Genomic DNA, 8,090 nt, shown 5'->3' on the forward strand with positions numbered 1-8,090 from the left:
GCTCTGAGGCCTGTGGGGGAGCAGGGGGATGTGAGAGAAGCCAGATCAGCTTTGGATTTGAGCTGTAAGTTTCTACATCATCCAAACATCCCTTCATTCCGTCATTCATCCAATCACACGTTCACGTGTTTGATCTTTCGCAAAACACTGAGTGGCTCTCACTGCTGTATGCCAGCCACTGTGCCAGCTGCTCGGAACACAGAGTTCAAGTGAGACGCTTTGTTTCTTTTGTTTTTTGGTGGGGGGAGGTAATTGGGTTTATTTATTCTTAGAGGAGGCGCTGGGGATTGAACCCAGGACCTCATGCATGCTAAGCATATGCTCTACCACTTGAGCTATACCCTCCCCCCTGAGATGCTTTGTTTTTATATACAGCAAAGTGTGAAGAGCCTCCCCAAAGAAAATCAAATCATCACGATGGTCATTCTGTCACCAGATGCCTGTGTTCCATTCACCTGAGCCCAGGGGTGGTTTATTTCCTCCTGCACAATGTGGGGCCCCTGCTTTAGAGGTGAGAGTGGCATCTTCTATTCCTTTGATGTTCCTCTATAGCCCCACAAAGAAACCAGAAAATAAAACTCAACCACAAATTCTGTCCCAACAGGAGGGAACCATATACACCTCAGAGATGTTCAAAGATACTTCTTTTCTCGATGGTAAAAGGTAGGTCTTAAAAGTGCAAGGTGAGATTGGCAGGACAGGGGTCGGGTAGGGAATTGGGAAGAATTCAGTCCCATCTGTTTCTTTAAAACCCACCGATTAATGATATTTAAGGTTTCTCTTAGGGTAACTTTGTTAAAAATAGAAAAAGAAAGCACAGACCCACTTCCTGCCACTCCTCACAAGCTGTCTTCCCAACTGACCAGAGGTGACTCACAGCCCCCATGGCCTGTTTTCTCACCTGGTCCTGGAGAGTGGACTGAGCTGTGCTAGACCAAAAGTCCCTCGGGACAGTGGTCGGGCCTCCAAAGGCTGAAAATGGCCTCAGCCCTCTCCCAAAAGGCACAATTAGTGCTGAATCAGCCCTGCCGGGAGCTGAACCTGAAGGACTCCCAGCCAGAGACAAGCCTGTACAAACCCCAGATTCCTGAAACCCAGGAATCAGGACCAACCAAGGCAACAACAGAAGACTTATGTGGAGCCAGATTCCAGGTCAAGGAGGTTGGTGGTGTTCAGCCCTCTTGAGAGCTCAGCTTCCACCAAAACAGTTCCTAAGAAGCCCCCTCACACGTTTGTTTCCTCCTCACAGCATTTTGTAATCCACCAGGCAGAGAAGCTACTGAAGCCCCATCCCTCCAGGATGAGACAAGACCCCAAGCAAGACTGCTCAGCCTGGATGTTGAAGGATCCAGAGAGAGGCGAGGAAGGAGGACTCCCTGCCTTGTCTCCATGTGCCCACTCAAAACTGGAGGCGCACCTGTGAGGCTCCGCCCACTGGGGGCCCAGACTGCTCCTACGACAAAGCTGTGCAAAGACCAATGAGACTCAGATTCCATACAGGTCAGATGGCACAGGGGCTAAGAGCTTGGGCTGCGTGTTCACATCCCAGTGTGCCGTGCCCTAGCTCAGCAAGTCTCATATTTCTACGAGCTTTGGTTTTGCCTCGCCTTATTCTGTAAAATGGGAGTAATGCTGCCCGTCTCATAGAGCCATTGAGAAAACTGCACAAGAGAGCACGTGTGAGGCACTTAGCTTGGGGCCTGATGAATAATAAATGACAACAAGATGACAGCGGCTATTACCGCGCTCTAGGAGGGCTCCTTACGCCAAATTCCTGCTTCGTGGATCCCCCGTCAGTGATGAGGCTGTCTCTCAAGTAACTCCTCCCACCACCCTTGACTGAGTGAGTCTGTCTTCCCTCCGGGCTCCCTCAGCGCACAGCGCAGGACCTGCAGGAATGAATTCCTCCCCGCCCAGGGCCAGGTGCATGCGTAGGAAATGTGCACCTAACCAGAGTGGGCCTGGGGCACTGGCTCCAGTTGGGGAATAAGGAGGGGTCTCTTGCCTTGGCCCCTCTGACCCTTCTGCTCTCCTAGTCCCTTTGTGGAAGAGCCAGAGCCCAGACCAGCAGTTCCCATAGCAGCAACAGAGCCAGAAAGAGGGTACCAGGCAGGGCATCCCTGCTTCTCAGGCAATCAGCTGCCTCTTCTGGACAGCAAAGCAGGGAATTAGCTGTGAGAGCTGCCTCACAATGAGCTCCCTGGAAGGGGTCCAGATTTCTGTTATCCGTACGCCCCTTCATTCCATCATTCATTCAGTCATGTATTTATGTGTTCACTCCTTCACAAAACACTACTGAGTAGCTGTCACTACTGTATGCCAGGCACTGTGCCAGGTGCTCAGAAAACAAAGTTCAAGTGAGACACTATCCCTTATCCCTGCCTTAAGAGAGCTCCCAGACTAGAGAGGAAGTACAAGGGGAGGGCAGGAGGCAAGGGGGTTCTGGTGAAGGGGAAGCAGAGGAGTGTAGGGGTTAAGAGCACAGCCTCTGGAGTCAGCTGCCTGTGTTTAAACCCTGGCTCTGCCCATTACTGGCCATGTGACACTTGGGCGAGTTACTGCATCTCTAAGCCTCAGTTTACCCACCTGTAAAATGGGGGTAATTAGTACTTCCCTTAAAGTCTGTGAGGTGTAACTAGTATATGTAAAGCACCTGACAGACAGCAGACACTCAGTAAACAGGTTTCCTATTGTTCTGACTCTACCCTGGGATTCCCTCCACACACTCAAAGCCAGTTTTATTTTTTTATTTTTTTAATTGGAGTCTAGTTGATTTACAATGTTGTGTTCATTTCTGGTGTACAGAACATTGATTCAGATATATATATTCACATATATATATATGTATGTATGTGTGTGTGTATATATATATATTTCTTTTCATATTCTTTATCATTATAGGTTATTACAAGACACTGAATGTAGTTCCCTGTGCTAAACAGTAGGACCTTGTTGTTTATCTGTTTTATATATAGCAAAGTCAGTTGCAGATTAGAGACCTCAGCAGAGCCCCAGCTAACTCTTCCCCTGGCCTCCAGGTTAAGCAGCCCCCTGTCACTGTACCTGGGACATCTGTGTGTGCCCCAGCCCCTGCTGCCATCAGATTATCAAAACAGTGTCCAGGTAAAGTCCTCAAAGGGGGCCTTTCTGTTTAGCACATGAAGTACTGCTTGTTTCAGGATGAAATTTTTTTTTTTAATGGAGGTACTGGAGGTTGAACCCAGCTAAGCACATATTCTACCACTGAGCCATACCCACCATCCCAGGATGGAATTTTTAAAATACCTCCTGCCCTGATCATTTACAGGGTTCCTCCTATGGGAGAAATGCCCAGAAACATGCGCGTGCGCACACACACACACACACGCAAACACAAACACACCGTTGAGAAGTTTTCTATACCCCTGATAACCCAAATATTCCACAGCTTTGGAAGTAGAAGCCCAGATTTAGCAAAGGCTGCTCCTGCTAACAAACATGCACCCTCCTGGCTTCCCAACCCCCAGGTCCGGTGCTGCTGGGAAAGGGCGGCCACTATTCAGGCCCTCCCCAACCCCCCCCCCAACCCCACCCCCGGTGGGCAGCACAGTCAGAGTTTCAATCTCTTAGTCCCTTGGCCTGTAAATGGCTCTTTCCTGCTGGCTCCCAGCCAGGAAGCTGACTTTTGCTCCTCACACCCTCCAAGGGAGGCTGTCTGCTACTGACAAAGTGGGCTGGGACCCTTGCTGTCTGCGAGGGAATTCTTGGCTGTGGTGAATCCTGCAAAGAAAATGACAGGGCAGAGCTTCCCCCAGTTCTTTCCTGAAGCATGTCTGTAATCCTGTCCACAAGCCACAGGGTCCCAGGAGGTTTTGTGTTCCCTGCCGCATCCTAGCTGCCTAGTACCTGGGCAGGCCTGCAGACATTTCAAATCCCTCACACTTGAACCCCCTGATGGCAATAACATGCTCCAAGAGGGCAGAAAAGCTGGATTCCGAGTACTCCTCCATAACACAGGAGAGGATACTGATTTTACCGTCATCAACGTGGCAAGCTTCCAAGATTCACAATATTAAACTAGGCTTGGGGTGAAGAATGCAGAGTAGGGGAGGGATAAAAGTCCCAGCTTCCAAGGCTCACAGGTGATCTGAGACTAAACCCACACACACAAGGCAACCAGAAAGCAACTCCAAATCATGGATTAGGCTGTGTGCAATTGTGGGACATCTTGTTCCACAAAGTGATGAGAGAATAAACGCAGGGTTCAAGTCTGATCAACCGCAGAAGCCTCACCGTGGTAATAGGTTTGCTGGCCATTCACTGAGCAGTTTCCCGGCACGGGCTGAGTCCTTCCATGGATGGACCCATCATTCTTAAACCACCCTATGCGATAGGTACTTAGTGGTCCCATGTTACAGACAAGAAACTGAGGCTCAGAGAAGTTAAGCAACTTGCCCACGGGATTTGATGCGTGTCAGAGATAGGTTGTGAACCGGGTACCTCTGACCACACAGTCCTCTTCTTATCTATGATGGTACACTACCTCTTGGCGCAAAGAAGGATTCTTATCTGAACTTTGCAAGGAAAAAATTGGTTGGAAAAAAAACCAAATAGGAGGCTGCCCTGAGGAAGATTAGAGAGTGGAGGAAACAGCATTTGCAAAGGATCAAGAGCTCTGACAAGCTAGATGCGAGCAAGATATTTGAGAAGACCAAACGCCCAGGCTTCCTGGGACTCACAGAGGTAGATGAATGGGAACTGGGGCTCCTGGGTGGGCATAGTGTTCAGTGTGTGTATGGGGTGGCGGGAGGCCGAGGAGGAGCTGGAGGCTAGTCAGTGAGAATCAGCCTGGGCTGGATATTTGGTTGTTTGTGAACTTTAGATAACACACTTTGGATACACACTTTAGATAAGAGACTTTTGATAACAAAGGGAGCCAGGCTGACATAAACCATGGGAGAGGCCAAGGCAGAGCAGCAAAGTTCCCCCTCCATCAAGAAGGTCATTGACTTTGACAAAGGAAATGCAGACCAGGTGGGACAGGAGGTGAGAAATTAAGGGAGAAACACACCCCCACCCTCACCCAAGCTTGGAGGAGCAATATGGCGGTACGCACGGGACGTTCCTGCAGCAGGGAAGATGCACTGTCTTGGACTTGATCGTTCAGGTTTAATCCGCTCTGATGCTCACAGCCACTCTGCTGTCTGCGCTCAGAGAAGTTTGGAGCTAGAAGGAATCTCAAGTAACATTGAGTCACCACTCCCCCTACACCCCACCACCGCCACTGCCAGCTGTCCTGGCCATCCCATCCCACCCCACCCCATGTCAGGATGTAAGTGGACTCAGCCCAGGTGGGCTCCAGTCCAGGACCTCTATGGAATGGAGTTCATACCACCTCTGGTCATCAGTTTTGATGTTAACATCATCTGGGACAATGAGGCTCTCTCAATGCTGTGGTTTAAACTATTTTTCTCTTTTTCCTTATCTGCAGGACATAGGGGACAGATTTCACCTCAAACCCATAGCTGAACGTGCTTTTGTAAGATACACTCCAGTTGTTAACAGTGGTTATCTCTGGGACATGGGATGATGGAAGACCTCCTGTTTCTCTTTCTTGTATTTTTTTAACCCTTATGTATTATTTCTGTACCCTCCCCCTCAGATAAAAGAGGTGGTATTTTGAAAGCTCCTCATGCCTCTTTTCTCCAGGCTAAATGCTTTGAGTTTCATCCAGAGGTTGACAATTCAGATTCCTCTGTGGCTCAGACGGGTGACATAAAGGAATGAGAAGGAAGTAGAGGAAGGCCCTGCAGGTGACACTGGCCAGCTGCAGAGAGCACATCTGGCCAAAAAGCTTTCAAATCCCAAACTGGGCTGGGGCCCCCAGCCCGCAAACTCCCCATGAGCACTTCTCTCCATCCTTTATTTCCTGGTTCTCCAAGCTTCCTAAATTAGCATGCGGAGCCCCGGAAGAGAACATCTCAGGATTTGGCCACCCAGAGACACGCTTTTATCTGTTGGGTCAACAGCAGTCTCAGTCCCATGCCAAACACTGGCCAACATACAGGATTTACACCTGCAAAGATGATCAGTCCCCGAGTCCCAGGAGAGGCCGAGCAAGCATCCCAGGGAAATGTGACTAGCAGACCTCCCTCTGCATTGGCTCGGGTGCCATGGCAACAGAGAGCTCCATCCCGAGCAGATGGCACGGCAGACTGCCCCATCACGTGGCGCCTGTTCTAGCAGACCAGGCTACCTCCCCAAGCAGGCTTGCTTTGTCCAGCTGGCACAAAGTCACACTGGTAACTATTTACATGAGTCAAAATCCTCCCAGAGGCAGCAGATGGCTGGGCCGGGCTGAAACGTGGGGAGAGACCAGGCTGGTTTGGGCTGGGTCAGAGGCAGGAGCAGCTGACAGCTCCTCTGTGGGCACCGACAAATCCAAACATCACTCCTGCTGCTGCCTGGTCTCTCAGCACAGCTGGAGGCTGGGAAAAGATCTAGCGTGAACAAAGCTGAAATGATCACAGACTGATCCCAAGACCCTGAGATAAAATGGCATTGGACTGGCCTGTCCCACTCCTAAGGCATCTGCTGGCATGCCTGGCTACCCTTTTGGGCTCTTTGTCATCTTCAGTGGTGGGCACTGCCAGATGAACACAGCCAAGGTGCCACATCAGGCCAAGAGAAGCATTCCTGTAATTTGGTGCAGTCCCCATGGAGAACAATATGGAGATTCCTTAGAAAACAAAAAACAGAGTAGCCATCCCAAGCTATCCAGCAATCCTGCTCCTAGGCATATATCCGGTAAAGATGAAAACTCTACTTTGAAGATACATGCACCCCAACATTCATAGCAGCACTATTTACAATAGCCAAGACGGGGGGGGGAGGGTGTAGCTCAGTGGTAGAGCACGTGCCTAGCGTGCACGAGGTCCTAGGTTCAATCCCCAGTGCCTCCACTAAAATAAAGAAATAAGTAAACAAATCTAATTACTCACCCCTAAAAAAAAGTTGAAACTACAATAGCCAAGACATGGAAACAATCTAAATGTCCATCACAGATGAATGGATAAAGACGTTATGGTATATACACACAGTGGAATCTTACCCAGCTATAAAAGAAGAATGAAATACTGACATTTGCAGCAACATGGATGAACCTAGAGATGATCACACTAAGTGAAGTTAAGTCAGACAAAGACAAATATGGTATCACTTACATGTGGAATCTAAAAAAAAATACAAATGAACTTATTTTCAAAACAGAAACAGATTCACAGACACAGAAAAAAAATTTATGGTTACCAAAGGGGAAATGAGGTGGGGAGGGATAAATTAGGAGTTTGGGATTAACAGATACAAACTACTACATATAAAAAAGATAAACAACAAGGACTAACTGAATAGCACGGGGAATTGTATTCAATATCTTGTAATAACCTATAATGGAAAAGAATATGAAAAATAATACAAATATATGTATATCTGAATCACGTTGCTGTACACCTGAAACTAACACAACATTGTAAACTTACTATACCTCAATTAAAAAAAATATTTTTTAAAGGGAGAAGCATTCCCACTGCAAGGCAAGCAGCTTCAATGCTCTAGGTTTAAAACCTCAACCACGACGAGTGGAGAGAGCAGGGGCCCCTGTGTCTCTGTCATCTTTGTCATCTTTATCACCCACATGGACCAGGGCTTGGTACACAATAGAGCAACCAGAGGCATGTGTTGGGATGAACTGAACGCATGTGTGACGCAAGTCCAACAGAATGACCTTTGCCCGTGCCTGGGTTTGGGGCGTGTGTACTTTTTTAAGGCAGGATGTCGGCTATAGAACATTTTGTGAGCCATCCTGAGCCCTGAGAGTACCAGTGAAATTCTGACGTCATTAGTCCAGGGTGATAACGGGTGTTTCATTTCCGGCTTTGGAATTCTTTTAGTCACAAGACCCTCGGCGTCTCCCAGGCCCACGGCCAAAGTTTGAGTGAGAAGGATTCTCATGCACGCCCACGGGGCCTGCAGATTTAATTTGGCAGCTGGAGAGTGTTTGGACTTGAAGTGTTTTCTTCCTCCCCATGTCTAGCTGTCCTCTCTCCAGGAAG

At 48.6% G+C, this 8,090-nt stretch overlaps 1 protein-coding gene across 12 annotated transcripts in view; it reads left to right on the forward strand.

Moving 5' to 3' along the window:
• The window catches only part of ITPRIP (inositol 1,4,5-trisphosphate receptor interacting protein), a 31,175-nt gene extending 25,508 nt beyond the window's left edge, over positions 1–5,667 (forward strand). For 3 of the 12 annotated variants that reach the window (XM_032490989.1, XM_032490986.1, XM_032490988.1), the window contains 2 exons: positions 376–511; positions 605–1,721. The gene's annotated coding sequence lies outside the window, so the exon portion shown is untranslated. Of the gene's footprint in view, positions 1–375; positions 512–604; positions 1,844–5,470 lie in introns of those variants that run through there. The other 9 variants (XM_032490990.1, XM_032490979.1, XM_032490984.1 and 6 more) reach the window with 9 other exon arrangements.
• The last annotated feature ends 2,423 nt before the right edge of the window (positions 5,668–8,090 follow it).

The sequence above is a fragment of the Camelus ferus genome, chromosome 11 (assembly GCF_009834535.1).
Source record: "Camelus ferus isolate YT-003-E chromosome 11, BCGSAC_Cfer_1.0, whole genome shotgun sequence".
NCBI lineage: Eukaryota > Metazoa > Chordata > Mammalia > Artiodactyla > Camelidae > Camelus > Camelus ferus.